Source organism: Gallus gallus, chromosome 2 (genome assembly GCF_016699485.2).
Source record: "Gallus gallus isolate bGalGal1 chromosome 2, bGalGal1.mat.broiler.GRCg7b, whole genome shotgun sequence".
NCBI classification, from domain to species: domain Eukaryota; kingdom Metazoa; phylum Chordata; class Aves; order Galliformes; family Phasianidae; genus Gallus; species Gallus gallus.
Genome location: NC_052533.1, coordinates 97829399 through 97852622, shown reverse-complemented (window position 1 = coordinate 97852622; position 23224 = coordinate 97829399). Strand labels below are relative to the sequence as shown.

The 23224-nt window shown below is 39.3% G+C and overlaps 1 protein-coding gene across 1 annotated transcript in view; it reads left to right on the top strand.

The window, feature by feature from the left end:
* The first annotated feature begins 21617 nt into the window (after positions 1–21617).
* The window catches only part of MOG (myelin oligodendrocyte glycoprotein), a 136738-nt gene continuing 135131 nt past the window's right edge, over positions 21618–23224 (top strand). The window contains exon 1 of the mRNA XM_046938028.1: positions 21618–21674. The gene's annotated coding sequence lies outside the window, so the exon portion shown is untranslated. The remainder of the gene's footprint in view (positions 21675–23224) is intronic.

Genomic DNA, 23224 nt, shown 5'->3' with positions numbered 1-23224 from the left:
ATAGAACGGCTTGGGTTGGAATGGATCAAAAACCATCCAGTTCCAACCCCCTCACCACTCATTCTTGCTGTTCTACCGCTGCCACCACAACCTCTCTTCTGTATTTTTTTTTGGTGCAATGCTGTCTTCATTGTTAACACAGACAAATTTCAAAGTCAGACTCCACTCTTCTCCGTTACTACTTCTATTACAAATATTTGTGAATTTTTTGCCCATTTTAAAATTTGGAATATGCCACGGCACAGTCTCATGAGGTTTATAGTTCTGCACCTCAGTATTCTGCCATGTGGGTAACATTAATCAGGATGACTTGGTCTTTGAGGCAACTTAACAACCATCCTCAATCTGAGTATTTTCATTAGTTCTTTTTCTTCCCTTCTGTACAAAAAAGAACTGAAGAGTCTGCATAGGGAGGGAAAGGGAGAGAAGGCTTTGTACTTCTTTCTTTTTTTTTTGGACCAACATCCAGTTGAGATTTCAAAGACTGCTAAAATCTAATGTACTCTCCAAGGCCTTTTTCTGTGTATTATACTCTGTAATCATCTGTGTTACAGTTTTCACAGAAGCGCTAAAACCATTTTACCACCACTTTGCTGGCAAGAGCATTTAAAGCCTTTCAAAGAATGAAACTTTTCATGAACTACAAATAGAAGACATTTGTGAGGCTTTTATGAAAACTTGGCATTTAACTGACTGTGTTAAGTCCAAGAGTAATTTTCAGATCTGCAGTATATAAAATTGGTCCTCAAGCTCCTTGTAAATAGCAGCACAAAGTAGGACTCTGAAAAGTCAATTGTCTGTACCATAATTAGTAGAAGAAGATAAACTAAGTGTCAGAAAACACATTTGCAGAGGAGAGAATGTCTCCATAGTTTTATCTTTCTTTCAAATTGTACACAAAATTGAAAATTGCTCTCTCTTATTAAGAATTCATGCATTTAGTAATATTATTGCTTTTATAAAGATATCCACTCTAAAATAAAAAGGACCTTAACTCAGAAGAAATGTGACTCCATGGGGAGAAAGGCATGTCATTTTACTGGTTTTCTATACCAAATTTTCAAGATCAAATTCTGCAGAAGAGAAAAGGAAAGGAAGGTACAAACTTTTCTAAACAGAAATGGTGTAAAATGGAAATTTCCACATTTTTTTTTTTTTTTTTTTTTCCATTTCCTCACAGGGAAGATCAGTATAGCCAGACCTTACAGAGAATGATGTAGGTATTAATTATAATAATAATAATAATTATTATTATTATTTTCAAACTGGCTTTAATTTTCAGAGTACATCCCCATCTGGAGGTTTCGTTTTTCAGTTAACTCCACTCTCCCCTACTCTTCTTTAAAATACAAAAAACAGATATGGAATACATTTCTGATTGCACTTATCTGTGACTGAAGTCTTGAATATAGTAATTCTACCTGCAGAAAACAAGTGAATGTCAAATTGGAGTTAAACCCTAACTGTTTTGATTGGACATGTACATGGCATGTGAAGAATGCATGCAAACCAAGTCCAGAATGTTGCAATCACCCCAGTTTTGGGTAAAGCATATGCACTTCTCTACCTTTGTGATCTCACATAAACATCAGCAAGGCCTTTGCTTTCCAAATCCCAGAGATCTCTCAGTCTGTGAGACTGTGTAAATGCCAAAGCAATCTCGTTCTTGACATTTGATTAACACCAGATAAGAGACCTGAGCCTGTACTTTACCAAGGTTTTTTGTGAGAACCTGAATAGGTTTCTCTCATTCTTGCTCACCAATGCAGTGAATTCAGTGCTGAAATGACAGTAAATCTCAGGAAGATGAGGAGAGTTACTGAATGCTTATGAATCAGTTCTGGTGCCTGGACTCAGAAGGTGGGAAGAGTTTGCCATTTAATGGCTGCAGGAATTCATTCTGAGATTGTTTCTGAATCTTGTGCTGTGTTTAAATGTTCTGAGAACAATTAATTATATAAATACCTAACACTTGTGCACATGATTGCTTTTTCTCCTAACCCATCCAGGTATCGGAAACACTTGTGCAATTACATTCTGTGCTTTACTGAGAGGAGAAGAGAAGCTCAGTGAATTTGTCCTTGCATAGGAGTTTGTGGCAGAACGAGAGGCTGAGCCCTGTTTCCTGCACCCAGACGCAGTGCTGCAATCACATGACCACTCCTCTGTAGGTTCCTTGAATGATGTCTACCGTGGAAATTAGTCTGAAGATTTGAACGTAGCTTCCCAGTTCTGACACTGACACGTAGATGTCAATATGCATCAATATAGAGACTGGCAATCCTTCTAGCTCAACAACTGCCTTGGAGATTTAATCAGTCTTGGAAGTACTACTTCACTGTCCTTCTACTGATGAGAAGGTTGAGAGAAGCCATTATACAGGTGTGACAGTAAAGAATGAAGCCTCTTTCCTCAAGCAATAAAATGTGAGCAGTTGTGGTAATTTACAGACATTTTAATCCCTTGGTCTTAATATGGTTTTGGACTGAAAAGGTATAGGATCTGTTTCCTAGAGGTGGTAAGCTAGATGGAAATTTATCCACAGCAGACAATAATAATAATTTAGATAATAATTTAGATATTGATACGAACATTTATTTCATAGACTCATAGAATCACCAAGGTTGTAAAAGACCTCCAGGGTCATCCAGTGCAACTGTCCACTTATCACCAATATTTCCCACTAAACCATGTCCCTCAGTACAACATCTAAATGTTTTTTGAACACCTCCAGGGATGGTGACTCCACCACCTCCCTGGGCAGCCCGTTCCAGCATCTGACAACTCTCTTAGAGAAGAAGTATGGTCATATTTGCTTTATGCATCACAAGCTTTTAATCTTCAAAACTTCTGAAATTCAGCAAGATGTCAAAAGAGCAACAGCAGTTTAAATTCTACTGTAGGAGCATTAGAGCTCTGGAGACAACCAGGGTAAGCTCTTACTCCTATAAAAGCCATGGCAGAATGTTAATCATTCTTAAAACCGGAGCTGAGCACTTTGGATCAGTGGTATTAATCTCTGAAAGGTGAATGTTGGCAGGTGTTTTCTCAGGTTCTGTTCTTCATCCTCACTGCAGCAGTCTCTCCATTAAAACACCCTATTAGAGTTGTAAGCTGTAAATATGTCAGGAACACATCATAGCACCATACTACATGTAACATTTCAGATTTGAGCATATCTTAGCATATCATGTGGAGATCTCATGGGGCAACACCAGTAGGTATATTGCATTTTCCTCATCCCTCTTGTTTCAATAGATTTTTCCAACAACCTGAAACAGTAGGTCACTTACATGAAATGCATGTCCCAGATCTTTTGAATTTCTCTGAACTCCACATCTTTGACTGGCTGCAGCTTTGGGGTTCTTACTGGGGTGCATTTCTGTGGAGTGAAACACCTGTTGATTCAAATGGATGAACCAAGAGCAAGCTGAACTGACAGCTAGGATGGAATTTACCAGCTTTACTAGCAAGAGCAAAGACCCTTCTAACTACTGTACAGCTGCGAACTTGAAGACTCAGAGCTCCAATGCGATATTTTTGTATTTATCTAAAGTAATGTCTGTGTGAGCATTTGCAAGCAGAAGTGAGTTTTCTCCATCGTTATCCTGAGCTGACTGGAAGCCATATAGCAAACTAGTGTGGCATTAGGCCTAAACTAACATAGCCTGCTTCCCAGCTGAACTTTATTAGCTTGGGCTTGGTGCCCTGCTAACCACAGCTGTGGGTTTCTTGTCAGCTTGGAGTAGAGGCAGAACAAGCTCGTGCCTCTTTATAGGTAGTCCTATAGGGTTTTAATGTTTGTGAATAGTGCTACCATTAGAAAGTTGAATGTTTCTTCTTTCTCTCTTCAGAACAAATTATGGAGTAAGTTGCATATCCTTTTATTTACGTCCTTTGTATCAGCAAATGTATTTTTCAATCTTTGTCTGCTTTTCTTGTCAGTCCTTATTTGTCATTAACTAGTCCTTTTTCTTTCACCCGTGCTCTTTTTACATTTAAATAGTCTTTTTTTTTTTTTTTTCTGCTTCTATAACCAAAAAAGGCAACCCCAGATTAACAAAGATCGCTGAGGAAAGACTTGAGAATTCACATGGAAGAAAAATGATGTTTCTTTGAAATTGCTTCAAATGTTTAATCTACATCTCTGACCTAGAAGTTGGCTTGTTTGTAAATAGAGCCCATCCCAACAAATTTTCCAATTTTTCATTTAAAAGCACACTGCTGGAAACTGCCTATTTGTTAAAATCAAACCTGGCTTTATTAAAAAAAAAAAAAAAGTGTTGATTTTGTTGAACATGGTGTGGTGGAGAGCAGAGAGGCAAAATCTGGCTTATGGCATTGGGGATAATGGTCCTTCTGTGGGTTCTGGTTCTATTCAAATTAAGCTGAGTGGAAAAACTCTGCTTCTGAAGATCACAGGTTTCTGGAGTAAGAACATCGGTATCCTTATTGTGGTATTTGGTTTTGTGTGAGTCATTACAAGGTTTATGGTTCAAAGTTCATAGCACTTAATAGTAAGGAGTATGCTGCTTGCTGAACTGTTGGCTAAAGTGGCTTCTCTTTTCTTTTTCATTTTCCACTTCTTCTGTTCAAGCCAAACACCTGCTACTATTAAAATAGATGCTTACCTCCTACTGATAAACTTGTGCTCCTAATCAGGCCCAGTAAAACTTGCAATGCCTGCTTGGTAGTTCTTTCTTCTTGTTCAGAGTAGCTCAGACATTTTCTCTAAGCTTCCTCGCTTTGAACAAGGTGGAGGCATCAGAGGAGTAACCTGTTGTACTCCTTTTTTAAGAGTTTAGCTAAAGATATATACAGAAACATTTTCGCTAACTTCTGTTCTAAAATGACTTTTTTTTTTTTGGTAGTTTTGTGTGTGATCAATGTATATAAGTTTTTTACTTTGTAGAAACTACTATTAGTATACAAATACTTTTGCAACTGTGAAAAATTGTCTCAAAATTCATTGATCTTATTGCTAAGGAGATATTCAGAGATTTTTTTTTTTTCTAGCTAACACACACATACAAAAAGCAAACAAAAGCTTAAGTTTTCTGTGTCCGCATTTCTCTGTAAAGTCATGGGACTCTCTAGGTTTGTCTAGGGCAGAATATGGTCCTCATTTTGGAGATATGGTGTAAGCTGCAATTATGAGCTGTATGACTATGAGACGTTGCTATAAACCAGATCAATGAGGAAGTGGAACTTAGGATTTCATATGCTGTCTGATGCCTCTGTGTTGGCATGGTTCATGCTGTTGTGGTATGGTATACTGGAAGGTGGTGTAGCTAACCTACTTTCTTCTCCACTATAGAATGTTAGTACAGTGTGAGATTGCCTTTGAGCAAATAGACGTTGCTTACTGCTGGAAGTGTCATTTAGTTTGGCTTTCATATTGTTCATTTTTGGACTAGTAGAAAGGATTTCATGCCACTGGTATAGGATGGCATTTGGAATGCTGTTTTCTGCTGATGGAGATAATGTAAGGATTTTGTAATTAATGTTTCTGGAATCCCTAGCAACTGTTTTTTATACTCCCATAGAGAAAAAGATGGATGTGTTTTATTCTTCATCCTTCAAGGGGAAGAAATGGAGGCTCACATACCAGTGAAGGAAAAAAGTTATTCAGGGAGGTGAGAAAATGGTTCCTTACAAGGCACTGAAAATGTGTCTTGCAAGGTTATAGTTCCTAGGCAAATGAATATTTACAAAATGACATTTTCACTTTTCTAATTCTTCTGTACAGGTATTTCATACTTTGAATAAGCTCCATTAAAGCTGATGAAAAAGATGTTGAAATTTATTTATATATATACATATATATAAATATATAAAGTTAGAGGCAGTTTTCAGAATTCTTTCTTTTCTACACAACTTTTATACTAGTCAGCTATAGAAAATAATTTCATGAGGGTAGGTCGAGGAGGAAAAGAAGGTCTTTCCTCATTTTTATTTCTGCTGTTGTTGTAGTGGATCATTTAAGTAGGCAACTTTTTTTTTTCCCCTCCCTTAAGAAAGTTAATCAAGCTTCTGCCATTTGCTGAATTCAGATAACCCTCTGTTCCATTGTAATCACCTCTCTGGCAATGGGAAAATGATATCAAAAACAATTTATATTTTCAATTGAAGTCAGATTCTGATTCAGTAGAATGTTACAAGGAATGTGACTTAGGTTTTTGACAGAGGACAGGAGTGGCAATGTGAAAATGGTAACCAGGTTTCTCACAGCCTGCTCAGAGATAATCCCCACTTCCATACCATTTCTTCAGATTCCCATTTTCCAGTTTAGACGTGGTTGCTGGATAAGCTGGAAGGCTTTGGGGGGGGGGGGGGGGAGGAAGAAACCCTAAGATTGATTTCCTTTATTCCCCTCTAGAATAAAACAGACACTTAAACTACTCCTGGAGGGAAATCCTGAATTAGTTTAATCTAGGCCTTGAAAAAAAAAAAATCTCACTAAGTCTTGAGTCTAGTGTGAACAAATCCCAAAAAGAGTCCCAGTAAGTAATTTCATTTTGGATAGCATAAGGCGGTATTGCTCCACCTTGACAAACAGCAATTTCTGGCTTTTATCTCTGTGTACATGCTGCTTTAAACCAGGAGGTGGATTACTTTTTTTTTTTTTTAATTATTATTAAAAGATATTTGACCTCTCTGAAGTCACTACTTGGGACAGTTTAAATTAATACAGAAACACGCATGTGCTAGACTTGCTCAATAGTTTCTTTGTTCTGAAAATAACTGTAAAATGTCTAATAATTGACTAAAGTTATATGAGGCACTGCCTTACAGGGTAAGGATAATGGACATATGTACATGAACCAGGGAGATATTTTTTCCGTCTACCTTCCCCTTTGATCACAGGTGTGTTCTGTCATTCCACGTCAGTAACCAAAAGATTAGCTCCTAAAATGAAAAATAGCTTGAAAGTTGATATAAAAGGTCTAGTGTCCAGACCAAAATTAAAGGAGAAGGAAGACAAGTACTTGTAAATTACACTGGCTTCATATTGTGACACTGGCGGCACAATTTTCTACAAAGGATATAATCTTTCCTTATACTGGCCAATGAGGTACACAACTCTTGCCAGAAGCAGGAAAAGTCACTGTGAAGAATGTGTCAAGTTATAGTCTGCCAAATTAAACATCAGCAAAAAGAAAAATATCTGCAATCTTGATATATTCAGTATGGTGACAGCTAGGTCACCTCTGTAGGCAAAAAAATCTAGATTCATGAATATTACTCATTCTTTCTTCAAGAAGAGTTGAGACACTGTGCTGTCTCACCCTGGAACCACTGACCTCTGTTCTGCTAGCAGTTTCGGGGAACAATGGTCTCATAGATATTGTATAGGTTTGCTTCCCTTCTCTTCCTGAAAGAACAGAAGATGTTGCTACCAGCTATGCTAGAGCTTTCCTTTCTGCACCACTCCCATCCACTGCAAGTACTGGAATTGAGTTTCTCACTTTTGGTGGAATAAATGTAAGATGAGACAGTAAGATCCCAAATTCCAGTCATGCATTTATCGTAGTTTTTTTTTTCTTCTTCTTTTTTTTATACAGCTGCTTATGAAATGGCTATTGTAACACTTATTCCTCTTAGACAAGAGCTGTAAAAAGTGGTGAATGAGTTGGCTGATTGACCTAGGGAAGATATATCATAGAGTGGTTTGGGTTGGAAGGAACCTTTAAGATCACCTAGTTCCAGCCCCCTGTTATAGGCAGGGACACCTCCCTCTATACCAGGTTGCTCAAAGCCCTATTTCACCACCCTCACAATAAAGAATTTCTTCCTAATATCTAGTGTAAATCTATCCTCTTCCAGTTTAAAGCCATTTCCCTTCATCCTGTTGCTACAAAACCTTACAAAAAGTCTCTCCCTAGCTTTCCTGTAGGCCCCCTTCAGGTACTGAAAGTGTGTTCTAAGTCCCCCCTAGAGCCTCCTCTAGGCTGAAGAGCCTGAACTCTTGCAGCTTGTCCTCATAGGGGAGGTGCTCCAGCCATCTGATCATCTTTGTGGCCTTTCTTTGGACCAGCTACAACAGCTCACCCCAGAACTGGTTGCAGTACTCCAGGTGGGGTCTCATGAGAAGAGAGTAGAGGGGAAGAATTACCTCCCTCTACTTGCTGGTCTGGATTAAAAGCACATGTTGTAGGCTCATGTTGAGGCTTTCAACCAATAGCCCTAAATACCTCTCCTCAGGGCTGCCTGCAAGCCAGTCTCTGTATGGCCTGTATCTATGCTTGGGATTGCCTCAACCCAGGTGCAGGATCTTGCAGTTGACCTTGGTGAATTTCATGAGGTTGGCAGAGGCCCATCTCTCAAGCCTTTCCAAGTTACTCTGGGTAGTATCCCCTCCCTCTGGCATGCCAACTGTACCACTCAGTTTGGTGTCATCTGCAAACTTGCTGAGGGTGCACTTGATCCTGCTGTCCATGTTGCCTACAAAGATATCAAATAGCACTGGTCCTAGCACTAACTCCTGAGGAATCCCATTCATCACCAGTCTGCACTTGGACAATGAGCCACTGACTGCAACTCTCTGAGTGTGACCATCCAGCCAATTCCTTATCCCACTGAGTGGTCCGTCCATTAAATCCATTTCTTTTCCAATTTGGCATCCAGGATGTTGTGTGAAACAGTGTCAAACACTTTGCACAAGTCCAGGTAGATGATATCAGTTGCTCTTCCTTTGCACACCGATGCTGTAACTCCATCGTAAATCATGCTGATTTTGTCATGCGTGACTTGCCCTTGGCGAAGCCATGTTGGTTACCACTGATCAATATTGTTTTAAAGAACCTGTTGAAGAGTTGTAGCTGATGGCAGGAATGTGTCTTATGCACAGAGAAATAAATATGACAGTATTTGTATCAAATGCACAGCAGCAGTAGGTATAGAGAATACCAATTGAACACCTCCTAATGTGCCTTCTGATATTCTTCACTACTAATGCTCACTGCTGCGGCTCTTTTAGTTGAGACTGTTTTGCAGTGACTTGTGTTGCAAAACCAGTGATATGCAATATGCAAGCATTGCTGGAAATCCAAAGTGAACTTGTAGGGGTTGCTTGAAGATCTAAAATGTAATGCTTGAGACTGATGTCAAATTAAGTTTGAAATTATTTCTAGATGCTATTGTTTATGCTTTTCAAAGTGGATTTTGTTAGGTAGAGTGACTTCTAAACAAACGTGAAATGATGGATAAATTAAAGCAGTTCCAATATATGAAAAGATGACAAAGCTCTTTCCTGTTTGGTTGTATTTTTTGGGTCAGCATCGGTGCCTAAGTTACAGCATGCACTGTAAATCTCAAAGCAAACACTGGAATCAGTGTGATTTACTTAGTTGCATACTGTCAAACTCTCCCACCTTTATATACAGTACAGGCTTTGCATATTCAGAGAAACCAGCTAGCTGCAATTCACTGTTTGCAGAAAGCAACGGTAAATCAACTTTTCAGCAGAACTAGTCCATAAATCAATGAACAGTATATTCCTTTGAGACGCTCAAACCTGCACAGGAAAGCCACTCTAAAACCAGATTAACAGGCATTCTGATTTATGGTTGAATCAAACAGCCAAAGTCTATTTTCAGAGATCTGAAATACAAGACTTATGTAACTTATCAAGGTGACAATCTCACGGCTTTCCACTGCTGCTGTTTATTCATTTCTTGTAGATATGTGGGAACAGAAATATACACTGCTATGTATATATGTACATACGTTCTAGTCTTGTAGGGGGTTAATGCTGTTTGCCTGTGATATGCAACACTATACCTGGTACTGTAGAGCTATGCATGGTTGCTCTTTTCCTTCCCTTCATCCTTTCACTGTTTATATTCTTGTTATCTACTGTAGTCAGTCTTTGAACATCAAGTCAGGGACCCTTGAAAAGGAGCAGGTGGTGCAGGCTTTCAGAGGGACTAAGGAACCAGTACCACTGAGTCAGCGAACTTTATTTCCCCTTGTTGTTGTGGCTGGAAGTCCAAGGTATATTGTTATTGCTGCGTGACCTGGCTGTCACAACAGGCTATTTCACCATCCCATGCTTCCTGCTAATCAGACACTGGAGAGCTGCACCGGGACTGATAACAATGAGAACAGCATAGAGGCAAATTAAGAAAATACTTTGAATAGACCGCATGAATGAAAACATGCTGTGTATGTTAATTAGGCTGCCCCTAATTAAAAGTGTGGCGGTGTTTGTAGAGTTTCAGCTGGGATAAAAATACTTTTACAACAATAATGTGATCTGAATGAAATCTAAAAAATGCTCTCCCCTTAGCTGGACAGCAGTGCAAAATTCCTTTACATTCCAGGCTCCAACACACAGAAAACATAATTTTGGATCCAGAATGCCATGCGCTAGATATTCTTAATTCCTACGCTAAACGTGTCTATTTCCAATTATTTCACCACTTAGCTTCTCTCTTTAAAACAACCAAATATGAGCATTGGAAGCTGAGTGAGGAGTGTGGTCTGTGTGAGTATCTACCACGCAGCAGGTTACTGGGCTACCTTCACCCTCTGATGGAGGTTGTGTGCAGTGGTAGTGCACTGCAGCACTCTGGTCTTAACTATCTGGTCTGCAGCTGCTTTCCTGGTAGCATCTTTCAAGACGGGAGCACCAAGAGGTGATGCTTTTTCTATCTTTCAGAGCAGCAGGAACTAGTTAGGTACAACTGGAAACATGCCTGATTTAGATTTTCATAATTACTTATTTTTAAGAGACAAAAGCTAAAGTTTGCTAATGGTACAGGAAATTATCAATAATTAATGCAAAGTTTGAAATGGAAGGACAGTACAATGGTTTGTTCTTGATGCCAGTAATTCAGCTGTCTGAATTATGCATGAAGCAAACAACATAAGGAATTGCTAAAAGCAGCGTATCTCCAAAATTTAAAATACCTTTAGCCAAGTTTGCCAAGATAAGATTAGCTGTGCATTTCACTGCAAGCAGACTGCATCTTCTTCAGTTCAAGAAAGTTGTTGTTGACCTTTAAATTTAAAAACTTATTTTTTTTTCCCTTCCAAGCAAGAAAATCAAAAGGCTGCAAAACTTTTCAAAGCACATAAAAAATGACTTGTCCTTCTCCGCATATTTGTAGCCAAAATTAGGTGTATTTTTTTCATCTGTTTTAGTATTTTTTTCTACCGTTGAGCAAAAGTCCTTATTTCTGTTTGACCTTAGGCTAGTGTGTAGCTCTGCTTTAGTAGTTAGAAATTCTGACCTGAGAATTTGCCACCTTAACATCCACTTCAGTAGCCCTGAGCTGGAGGATGAGTTTCTTTGTCTAGACTTACAGCCTCTATCTCCCAGGGGCTGCCTTTAGAGGTAACCTCCGTACCTGGCTCTTTTCTTGATCTTTAGAAACCTAAAATTATCTCATTTTTCTGTTCTATTGTCATTTTTCATTTCCCCAGATGTTTGTTTATCTCTGTTTTTAGCTGCCAAGGTTTCATTTTTCCTCAGGGAGGGAAGAGGAAAGCTTCTTGGGGCTGCGTGTTTATAGATATAGCCATTATTATTATTATTATTATTATTTTTGTTGGAAGGGTGAGAGCTAGTAAATCCACCTAAAGTATTTCACTGTAAAAGATGCAGTACAGACTGTCTCCTTTCATCAGAGCCAGACCTTGTAAGGAGGAGGGAAGATGTGCCACGTCCGGGTAAAACACTTCTAATCAGTGAGCTGAATCTTTTATTGGCATTTTGAACACAAATGTTATTTAACTTAGAGCTACCTAAGTCAAGGTGAGGTATATGAAAGATTGTATGTAATATCCGTTGCTGTCACTTTTCATTTTAGAGGGGATGTCCTCCTGAAACACTTATCTTGATACTGGATATGCAGTTTAATCCTTATTATTGCCTTACAAAAAGTCTCCCTCAGTTCAGCTGGATGGTGTGCTAAATGGAGGGTTATGTTACTGGAGTAGAGTCTGGACTAAAGACTTTTTTTTTCCCCCCCCTGCTTTCTCCATTAGAAAGTGCCTATCGGTGCTCTGCTGGGAGGCAGCACAACTGGCATATCCACAGAGCTTTCCTGATCTGCCTTTTCTGATGCTTCAGTAAAACATGAAGTCTGCTGCTCAGCCTGTTTCTTGTGGGAGAATAGTGATCATAGAATCATAAAATGGCTTAGGCTGGAGGGGACCTTAAGGCTCACCCAGTTCCAAACACTAGATCAGGCTGTCGAGGATCCCATCCAACCTGGCCTTCTGGTCGCCTGGCCTAGTGATGTGGCACAAAGCTGTTTTCCTAGCTGAAGGCAAGTGTGTGGAAAGGGGTGGGGAAGTTCTGAAGCTAGGCAGAGTTGAAAAAAGAAAATAAAAGCTGAGTATCACTTCTAGGGACTGATGAATCCTTCAGAGAGTATAAGTGCATTGTGAAAATTATGAGTGTGTTTTGTAAATTTCTTCCTCTGTCATGCGCGCATCTTATTAGAAGCATCCTTTCTTGTTTTCATATTCATCTTTACAATTGCTTTTCTCTGTAGTTTTTATTCCTCTCCCATGTGCCTTATTACTCTCAACAGCTTGCCAATCTTTTCTCTTTTAATTTGGATCTTGTAAAGTAGTGGGATAAGGTCTCCCCTGAGCCTCCTTCTCTCCAGACTGAACACTCCCAGTTCCCTCAGCTGCTCCCCATAAGACTTGTGCTCCATACCCTTCACACCTTTGTTGCCCTTCTTTGGACATGCTCCAGACCCTCAATGTCTTTCTTGTCGTGAGGGACCCATTTGATAGAAGCCAAGCGTAAGTGGGGAAATGTATGACAACGGAGGGTGCTAATTAAGCTGTGGAGCATTTTTCCTTATTTAAGTGTATCCAATATCAATCTAACATCTAAAATTGCACTCATTCTCACGCTCTAGTGTAAATCCTATGCCTTGCATGCAAAATGTATATTGGTGGATGAAATGGCTGCAATTCAACGGCCATATTATCCTGCCTGATGGAATACACACATACATGTGTCGGAACCACTATCGGTGCAGACGTGTTTTAGAAGAAATAAATTTACTGAAGCACATGTGCTTTTCAAACTGTTGAATTGGGTAGTTGTCTAACTGCACTAGGAAGCTCACTGAATAGCTTGTAATAGCCTTTGAAAACCTAGGCTAAACTTGGATGCTGGCAAGTGTGCCTAGATTATTTACAGTGCTCAGTGTTTAACTTCAACTGATAGAAAAGGGAAGGAAGCAGTTTGAATAAATGTGACACTCCCTTATTACTGTAACCTGGAAATTAATTTATAGCTCCCTAAATTCTTTCGTAGTCACCACTGTTGAATACCAAATCTTCAGAAAGACAGGCTAGGAAAGTTGTCATTGTTCTTAAGGAGCCTAAGTTATACAAGATCCAGTTAAAATCTTAGCAGGATTTCCAAGAAGCTTCGGTACCAACTTCCCTCTGGAGTACAGTGTGATTTGGATGAGTTTTAGAAGAGTTTATTCTCTTATTGTTTGATTCTGCTGTATTAGCAAGTGGAGAGCTTTGTAGCAGAGCCTTATAGTTATATATATATACAGTTATATATAAGCTTATATATATAGCTTTAAACACAAAGGGAAGGAATCCTTCACAATCAGTCCTCTAACAGAACTCAGCTTGCTTCTCCACAGCCTTGACATTGGCTTCCAGTGTGTTTAAAGGCTCAACAGGCATTCTGCTACCTTGACCTAGTCCATGCCAGCTGTGAAGAACACTTTTTGGCACTGCTTCCCTTGGTTATTAAAGGAGCATCTTGGCCCAAAATTTAACTGATTTTTGGCTCTCAGTGGTTCAGCTGGGCCCATGAGAAAGACAGGCAGATCCATTCTCTTGATCTGCACTGGGTGGACAGACACCATGCAGATATGCAAGCACGGTGCCTGTTTTCTTGGTGACCACGGCATAGTGGAGGAGCTTGCCACATCAGAAGCACTGGCTGTGCTCGTAGCAGGGCTCAACCTGAGTGCTTTGCCAATGGAGAAGCAGTGGTTGGCTTGCTGTCCTGGGCATGGCAGGCCCACGCCATGCAAATCGCTCCAGCTGTTGCCTCTCAGCTTCCAATTTCAAAGCCTCCAGCTCTCCTGGAAAGGGCGGTCGCTGTTTTGCTTTTGGAGGCTAGCAGCCGCTACGGTTCCCTGGGAGCTCTGGAGGTCAGGCTTTCATCCGGATGCCTCCCCCATCTCTCTGTTCTGTCCTTATTTTCCTGGAGATTGTAGAAGGCTGTAAAATGCTTTGATAATTAAGCAGGGAAAATTTCCACAACTCATAAAACTTAAAAGGTAATACTAAGCCCAATTTAGCTTTTGAATGCCTTTCAAATAATTTGTATTTAACACATGGTAAAGATGCTTGGCTGGTGCTCTTGAACAAACAAATCTCTGAGCTTGGTTTCACTGTTTTGTGTTGTAGCTGCTCTAAGAGAATTCCTTGGTTCAGGTTTCCATCGTAAACTGCAATGTGGGAACCAGTGGAGATAAAATAAAGAACTGACCTGAAACTTTGCCCCAACCATGGACTGGACATAAATTGTTCTTTTGAAATAATTTTTGTTTGTTTTCTATAATCTTTCTTAGCTAAGACTGACAAACTTGGTAAAGGTTGGCAACATGCTTGGAGAGAAATTTTTTCAAGTCTGAAACTGTTTGGAGAATTACCTGAACTGTGTTCTGAGATGACAGGATGTTGGATTAGTTTGCACAAAAAAGGCAAAGAAGCGTTCAAAGAACTCAGTGCTGTGTTCTTCTTCAAAACTCTGAATGCAGGACCAAGTCCTAGAAACTGAGCATGGGCTCCTTCAGATTTAAATCACCATTTCACATGCTTTTGTCATGGGTGGAAATGACCATCGTGAGATATGGTTTTTTTTTTTTTTTTTTTTTTTTTTTTTTTTAATACAGCTAGACTCGAGATAAATTGTAAATTTCTTTCCTTTCTGGCCAATGACATTTTATGAATTAAGGTAAGACATTTGGCTCTTTATGCTGATCTGTGTTTGGCATGTGTTGACACACCTGCAAAGGAAAGAGTCAGCATGAATGGTTGCTGTCCCTGGGCCTTGCAGAGCTGGCTGAGGAGCCCCTCAGAAGTAGAAGGAGCTCAATGTATTTGGCTCACTCCTTCCATATGTTGAACAGCAGAAAAAACAGCATGGTTAAAAACTCCTTTTTGGACTTCCAGATGCAATCTTTGTGGTTTGAAGGAAATTCCCTTTTTGATAGGGATGACACTGCCAGGTTGGGATATTGTAAACAGAGGTGATCGGCTGGTATAAATACCATTCATACAGGCAGATTGATTGTAAACCCTTGTTGCGGTTTTTGGGGTCTTTTCCATCTTTTAGATGTAGGAAATGGGAAAATGAAGGGAGGTGGGGTGGTACATCTTTTTTAGAGGCAGGCACCATGTTTCTGTGACTGTGGAGATATGTAATAATGATGAGAATAATGAAGGAACAGAGAACTGAGGTGGGTGGACAGCTTAGGAGAACTAGAGTGTGAAGACAGGAATTCTGGATACCGAAATGTGGAAAGAACTCAAAGCTGATGAGCTGCAAGTCTCATCTCACGAGGTGGGTGTCCAATACAAGTTGAAGACCCTTGATTTTTTGTTTCACTGTCCAGGCAAAATCAGAAAAGGTTGGAGATTTGCAGCCGTCCAAATCAAATTACAATATTTTTGTCCATCGTAATCTTAGTGAGAAATCTCTATCAGTTGTGGTGGAGATCATGACAGCTTGTTACTGTGCTGTCCAGTTAAATGTTTGCGAAGCCAGGTTAAGGCACAACTGTTAATCTTTTAAGGCTTACATTGTTTGAGATCTGGTATTCTTTGCGTCTTCTAAAAATATTTCCAATTCTAACTAGCTCCTTCAGGTTTTCCCATTGCAGAGCTGGCGTTGCACGTTCTCAGTAGAGGCTAATGTTGTGCAAGGTAGAGTTTCACTCCCCCTGCTTTAAGTTTTTATGGCTGATCTGCCTTTAATAATCATCCACGCTATTACACCCTGGCTTGATAATTCAAAGGCAAAATGCAATTGATTCTGCCTTTAAAGTTCATTTTGTTGCTTTAGAAAAGTGTTGTTTTAGCACTGTGAGGATCAGTCCTTGCAAGCTTATTGAGTTAGTGCTGCGTAAACTCCTGAAAGAGTGCTCTTAATGGAAAGCCCAATTAATTCAGCTTCTAGCTGGATGTCAGTGACTGGGCAAGATTGATCTGCAAGTTGGATGTTCATTTCCTGAAACATTTTTAAAATTCTTGTTGTAAATAAAAATCTTCTACTAGTTCCCTGAAATCAAACACAACACTGACAAGCTCTAAACAATTTGTATGATAGTTGCACAAATTTATTTCTCGAGAAGCATGCACTGTGTTTCTGTCAACTGTCAACTGAACCTCTAGCTGTGCTTCTATAAACTGTCAGATGTGTTTAGCAGTGAATTTCAAGCAAGATGAAAGCTTTATACTGGGGAAAGTCTGTGCGTGTGTCTCCACTATTTTATCATTTCATTTCAAATCAAGAACTAGCAGAAATAAAAGTCACGCTTCAGAGCATTCTGAAAGGCTGCAACATAAAGGAAACAATGCCCAAAACAAACAGCAAAGCCAGCTAGCCAGATTGGTTGATGATTCCTGTACGTATAGTCATGCACAGTTATTTAGCCGGGGAGGCGCTTTTTCTTTTAAAGACAATTAAGCGACTTTGGGGGAAAAATGCATTGCAGATGGTATATATTTTTTTTCTTTTTAATTAAAAAAGAGGAACTTTTTTTTGCTGCAGTATATTGAGGGACTGAAGGTTAAGACCTTTTACATCCTCTAATATAAGTTACTGCTCCATCTTAAAATGAACTTCATATGCTTCCAGTGATCCTAGGTCATTTCCTCTAGACAGAAATCAGCATGGTGTCTTTGAATATATGTGTGGGTAATTAAATGTAGGGCCAGGCATAACACTAAAAATTCAGTCCTAGTTAATTTTAAGGAGCAAGATGGTAAAGAAGTTAATTGTACCTAATATATTTCAAAAGGTTTGAAAATGAGTGTTAGGTTAAAAAGGAAATTGCAGTAAAATGCATAATTTTTCTTTAAAGTTTTGTTAATAATGCCACATAGATAAAATAACTAAAATAAAGGCACACTGCTTCTTGGTTTACTTTGAAGTTCTACCTTTATACAGGAAACAACCTGAGTTATATTTCAACTCAGATATAGATCCATTTTGCCTTGCACTGAAGACACTGCCAAGATTCCCCTGGATTTATGTGGTATTAAAATAAGATTATCTTCACTTACACAGTTAGAAAACATTGAGATATTGTAGTGCTAAGTTCAATAGAAAAGTTGATTCTGGACTCAGCTCTGTTGGACTATCAGCTATATGAATACTTTGACAGATATTTACAGAAAACCCAGCTTCACCCCAGCGAGGGTAATGTGTGGTTTCTCCAGTCATCGGTGGAAAAATAAGATTCCCCAAGAGGTTGATTCAAAATGTCTAAAACAAGCCCTTGTAGTCAATCTTGATTCTTGGAGAGGGTATCTCTACAAGGTCAAGAGGCTTAATTTCCATTTCCAGTAACTTAGGAAAGGCATATATAATTATCAATGCATAGATGTTCTAATGTTAGAAATTTTCATGGGGTGTCACAAACATGTTTGTTATGTCCATTGGTTAGAAACATTATATTTCTACTTTACTGATACTCAGGCAAAATAAAATATGTGGCTCAGATGTCACTTTACACTTTTCAGCTGAGTGTTTTCATCTGCTGAAAGGAGAAACAGAGGGGATCATTCAACAAAGTTTCAGCATCACTCTTCTTTGATTAAAATCTTTGCTGCTTAAATTCTTTTTTTTTTAGCAGCTTTTTTATCTATGGAAAATTTTATGGAACTTTACTATTGATATGCAACTGTACCATATTTCAAGGTACTTAAAATTATCTCTATCTCTCTAATTACCATATAATCAGACATCTTTCCCTAATTCACTAATAGAAACATGGAAGTGAAGCTATTCTTTAACGTATAAATTAAATTATAGAAGGAATTTTGAAAAAGAGTAGAGAAGGATGTTGTTGGTTAAGTTTCCTTGCAATGCTTACAAATGTATTCTTTAAAAGAGGCTCATTAATGTCTGTGCTGTAACAAACTTTTCATTTAATGAGCTCCTGAGTTAGAAATTTTCCAGAGTGAAAATGCTGAGTAGTTGATAATCGGAGCATAAGAAATTGGCTGCTGCTGCGTCTCTGATCTCCTCTTGGCTCTGCTCCGTGGTTTGAGAGAGATTCCATGTTTATGGCATGCTCGAGACACAGTAACTTTACAAGCTGTGCTCTGAGCAACAGAAACATTAAGAAATCCTTCTTCTGTCTGAGGCTAGAACGTGTTTGATTTGTCAGGGAAAATGAAGTCAAGATGCATGTGATAATGGAGATGAATTGGTGAGATGGAATGCCAATAAGTATAAACAATTACAGGTTTGAAGCTGCACTGCTGTTGCTCCAAGAGTGCTCAGAGCTGAGATTACTGCATTGCAGAAGCATAATGCTGCCATAGCACAGACAGAAAATATACATCAGCTCAAATAAATCCTCTGGGTGGAGGAATAATTTTAGGCATTTTTCAAATGATGTTATCTCCCAGGCTCTCTCATCTCTAATAGGAAAGCAGGATGAAGTGATGAGATACGTAGCCTGGTAGCTACATATCTCATATCACAGATCTGAAAAAACCGACAGCAGTGCTGCCTATCTGCTCAGAACAGAGGATGGCTCAGTAGACAGAATTCACAGGTCCTTACTTAGTCTGTTTTTAAACAAAGCTCGTTTTAGAAGGGTATGCTTTGGACAAGCAAGAACAGCAGAAACTTAGGTGTTAGGTCCTGTGATGTGCAAGTGCTTTGGAAATGCTATGAGTTTTGTAGGATCCTGTGAGATTATGGGAAAGGATGCTAACAGGTTGCTAAGAGATTAGATGGAATCCATGGAGAACAAAAAGACTCGAACTTCTGAGATTTCAGTGGCCAATTTTTAAATCTGGATTTTGGGTTTTGAAAACCTAAGGATATCTGGGGGCATTTTAGGTCACTAGAGTATTTATTTTCCTTCTTTTCTCTTCTGCTCTTAGAGGAGCCCAGCTTTAGTGACAGACAGCTAGAAATAATACAACTGGAGATTATGGCAGTAGGGAAACATACTCATAATGAAACCACAGAGTACTAGAACTGATGAATATCTTTTTATGATGTGTTCCTGACCAAGACAAATTTATGTACGTTTCTTATTTATTTTTGTACAGATAGAAATCATTAAAAATACTACAAACAAGTTAGGTAGCCTGGAGCAGCTGGAAATCCTTTGGAAAACTGTTCTGGTCAGTCTGCAATTACAAAAGAAAATGCCTGAGTCATTAGCTTAGTTAAAATACTGGTAGATCACTCATTTCTCTCATGTCTTCTGGTTTGCTGGCTGAACTGAACTAGTGAGATTTCTTAATGCACATGCACATCCAGCCTAAGTCCTTACTTTTCTACAGCCAAAATTTAGACCCTTACTGACATCACTGAGGTCATCCATTCTCCTACATGGTCTACACTGGAAGAAAACTGGACTATGTATAATCAGTGAACTATGCTTATTTTGATAAAGATGCATTTAGGAAGTGACTGGTAATGTATGTCTTTATTTTTTATTTTTTTTTTGCATGCTTCCATGCACAGAAAAGCCCTTTAGGATTGAGATTTTTACACTGTTTTTCATGTATCTTCTTCACTAATGTCGACACAGATTTTTATAATGCTGGGAAATTATAACTGTCATCCTTCATCAGTTGTGTTTGCCTGTTTTGGTAGTCCTACACTGTGGATGCCTTGTGGTACTGAGGCATCTTATGTCCTGAATAGAGTTGCATGAAACAGTACTCTCAAGAGCAAACGATCAGTTGGTCCTATATAGGTAGAACCTCCTAAGTCTGTAAGAACACTTTAAAAATGTACAGTCTTGGAGGCTTGATCTGTACGTAGATATGTATGTATAAACATAGTTACGTGTTCTTTATATAAATACAAAAAGTATTTTATATACTGAAATATGTACTTTATATAAATATATATATATATGTGTGTGTGAACTTGGTTTACGTTCCACAGAGCTCAGCGTTTAGCTCAAATGTTCCAGCATACCCTGTAAATCATAGAATCCTTAGAGTTGGAAGGCACCTCTGAAGGCCACCTAGTCCAACACCCTGGCAGTGAACAGGGACACCACAGCTACATCAGGTTGTCCAGGGCCTGATCCAGCCTCACCTTGAAAGTCTTCAGGAACGGGGCATTAGCTACATCTTTAGGCAACCTGTTCCAGTGCCTCACCACCCTCACTGTAAAAGACTTTTTCCTTACATTTAACCTAAATCTACCTTCTTTGAGCTTGAAGCCATTTCCCCTTGTTCTATCACCGCAGACCCTGCTGAAGAGTCTGTATGCTTTCTTCCTGTAGCTCCCCTTTAGATACTGAGAGGCCACTACTGGGTCACCTCACAGCCTTCTCTTCTCCAGGCTGGACAGCCCCAGCTCTCAGCTGTCCTTGTAGAAGAGGTGTACCATCTCTTGCATCATTTTTGTGGCCCTCCTCTGGACACACTCCAACAGGTCCATGTCTCTCCTGTACTGAGGATTCCACGTGTGGATGCAGTACTCCAGGTAAGGCCTCACCAGCAGAGTAAAAGGGCAGGATCACCTCCCTTGACCTGATGGCCACACTTCTTCTGATGCAACCGCAGAAAGAGTAAACTTAGTGTGGCTTATCATTTTGGTTTTCTGAGGTTCATTCAGAACAACAAGTTCTTACTGTTGTGCAGCATTTACCATAATTTGGGCATAACTATTTACTCCTCTTAGCTCTAGCTTTCAATTCTATTGAAAGTCCTTGCAGTTGCATTTGATGGGAATTTGTGGAAGCACCTGGCTTGTTATTTATGCCACACACTTTTATCTGTGTACCTCCTATCCCTTTTGTTTTGGTTCCAGTAATCCCAGCTGCTCTGTTCTTTCCGTAAACAAGGATTGCAAAATCCAGTGCTCATTAACAGAGATCACACAAGAAACAAAACTGATCTTAACATTTGCTAACATTTTGGGCCAAATTGGATCTGAATTTCAATTCAGACCCATAAATATTAAGAGGGAGAATGTATACGTGGGTGTGGAAAAACTGGGGTGCTAACCAGCTCTGTTCTGAAAGCATTCCAAGTGACTGCAGGCTTTGTCTCTATCCAATTTCATTCTGGAATTAGGAGTTTTGAATTCTGAGGACTGAACTAAAAAATATCATAGAAAGCTTATGAGAAATTTGGTATGTAAAGCAGAAATTCTTCCTCACTGATTTTTCTCTGCTGGGAGGTGGGGAAGAGTAGGAAGGAAACAACAACTTAAAAAATGATCAAGTGGTGTGTATAGGAACCATTGAATCACAGCCTGAACCACTGACTGACTACCTGAGGCAAGCACTGAGTCAGTGGGAGCACAGGTGAAGGCAATTCAGTTGTGTGACCGGAAGGGGCGGAGCCTGGCTGCACCTCTCCTAGACCCCGTTTAAGGGCTGAATGCCACTGAGGAAGGATCTCTCTGGAGATTTCTCCTTTTTTGAGTTTTCTACTGCAAGCTTAGGACACAGGTGAGCATTTAATTTATCTTTGATTATCTCTTTACACCACGATAATCCTTCTAATTATACAACCTGTAACATACCATCCTAACCATGCCGCTCTGCTAACTATACGTCTGTTGACTGTACACGGTACTTCAGGAAACAATTGAAATTCTAGCTTCAATTAAAGCTTTTTTTAAAAAGAATTGCTTTGGTTTTTGGTAGTTATGTGTGTATATGGAACTTTAATATAGCCTTTAATTAATCCTGGCAATGTTCCCCTGAAGAAGTCTGGATATTCCTACACAGTTATTCAATTTTCAGGTTTTAAGTTACAAGAGCTATCTCCAAAATGAGGTGGAATGTGCTACACTGGCAGCTTCATTCTGCAGAATTTCCTTCATTAACAGATCTAAAAGAAGCCTGTCAGAACCATCTGTGGTTAATTATGTCACAGGATAACCCAGGTTGATCTCAACTCCGGTTTGCTGCTTAAAGCAAGAATCTTGGAGGTGACACAGTCACAGCTCTGGGGGCATCATCTTGAGAGACACAGCTCCTTAAATCAGTGAAGTTGTACACAGTGGTATTTCTCTTTTATTGTTGCTCTTTATTTTCTTCTGGTCAGGCCTGTATTCTGTGTAATGCGTTTGAGAGAAAACTGATTAGGGAATGAAGCATGAAAATACTCCTTAAGTGCTGTGGTAAGTGTGGGTCAAGAAGGGCTTTGGTGAGCACAGACGTGTCTGAGCCATCTGCTTCTGCTTCCTCTAGAAAGGGATGATGCTGCAGGCCTAGAGGAGCCAGAGGGCAAGCAGGGAAAGGGCCTGCTCCCAAGGACTGCAGTGTCTCATAACAGCCCTTCTGGTTTTCCCTCCAGTGTGAGTTGAATGTGTGTTTATAATGCTTCTGTAAGGAGTGAGCTGCTCCTTGCTTCCCCCCCCCCTGATACAAGTAATGCCAGAAGTTATTTGTCTGGGATATAAAAGTAAACTGATTGAAATCTTCACTGGGATATTTGATTTTTTTTCTTCTTTAATTAGAGCTGGATTCATAAGTTGATAATTGTGAAGCCTGAATCGTGTGATCACATCAACTTCAGCTTATGCTTAAGAGTGCATTCCTTGAAAACAGTGGTAGAGTATTCACAGCGCGATTTAATCTATCCCCATTTAATTCAGGACTGAGGATTTAATGCTTTCAGATTCAAACCCAATGCGAATGCTTTGTCTTTCTCATTAAGTCACGTTTTGCTTCACTTTTATTGTTTTTAATAGCCTAACGGAAGTTACTTCTGCTTATGAAGCATAGGGTATATGTGACCCATGGAGCTGAGCAAAGGCAGGAGTTACAGGTAGCTTTTCAGGCAAGAATTTGAACACAGCAATGAATCATCTGAAAATATAAGTTTCTTAGAAATCCTGCCTTTGGTTTAATTAGAATTTTTTGTGGTCTTTTGTTGTCAGCTGGAACTGAATCACTGGAAATTTTTGTGATATTTTTTAGCAGATATGAATCTGAAAATTTGTTGCTGTTATGATATCTTTTTTTTTTTTCCCTCACAACATTTTGTTTCA